Raw genomic sequence first — 1,235 nt, forward strand, 5'->3', positions numbered from 1 at the left:
ATTAATTTAATTAAACTCATTTATAAATTAACTTGAAATATCGTAAAGCCAATAAAAATAATATAAATTTCCTACAAATCACCCATTTTAGGGATAAAAATGAAACGATTCCAAATACGTACAAAACTCAATTTTCATGAATAGACAATAGTTTTGAAATTAAGTTGGCTTATGGTAAAAATTAGAATAATTTAGGAAATTCTGTTAAAAATTAGTACAATTGGGGAAAATTGGTTAAAAGTTGGTATAATTTGGAGACTTGTTAATGTTAAAAATATAGAATTAATTAGGATATACTTTGAAGAGATAGAAAGGCAATTACGAACGAGATGATGATTTAAAAAAAATTAGATTTTTCAATGAACTGTAAAACGCTTCTATAGATGGCAGCCTTGTCTCAAAAATTTATTTTCCTTAAAAGGTGTTATACATTCGATAAGCAGTGACGAGAATTCCCGTCAATCAGAGTAATATTTTATTAGTATAATTCAAATTTTTCTGAGTTTTCATCAACTTACCAATAAACAAGATCCCCAATGCAGAAAACTACGTGAAAACGCGCCGGTGTCGAAAAACGTGCTCATTCGCGGAAAAACTACGCGGAAAACGCCCTTATACGGAAATATACGCGGTAAACGCACTCGTATGCGGGAAAGTTCCCGGAAAAACCCCCACTACCCAATGCCACACGCGTCTTATATAACAGTTTATCTCTTTAAAGTATTGAATCACTCGACATAATAAAATTAAGTTTAAAAATATTTCCATTCTACGTCACTTTAACAACGAATATTCCATGACGTCAAAACACTCTTAAATTCAAATTAACCGCGCCTCCTGGGTAATCCGCGCACGCGTGCTCCCTCCTAGGTTATCACTTCTTACATCATTTCATCTTATTCCGTACGATAAACCGCGATAAGAAATACGTTCAAGTACCATATAAGTGTACTCTTCAAATTTGAGATAAGCGGAGATAAATGAACAAGTCTTCTTTCCCTAAACACTCAAAATAACCCTTATAAAATTCTTTTGATTTAATAGAACTCATTTTTAAACTATCTATGAAGCTAAGCCTAGGACTTGTATTGAAATTTCAATGGCGAGTCAGACCGCCGACTGCTAAAGCGCGCTCACAAATTACTGGCAGTACTGTATGGGGAGAAGCACAGGGGATGAATTCGAGGGAGAAGGACGTTACCCCTTTTAGTGTAAACTATGTATTAGCTACTTAT

The sequence above is a fragment of the Leiobunum rupestre genome, chromosome 1, assembly GCF_980474605.1.
Source record: "Leiobunum rupestre chromosome 1, qqLeiRupe1.1.hap1, whole genome shotgun sequence".
Taxonomy (NCBI): Eukaryota; Metazoa; Arthropoda; class Arachnida; order Opiliones; family Sclerosomatidae; genus Leiobunum; species Leiobunum rupestre.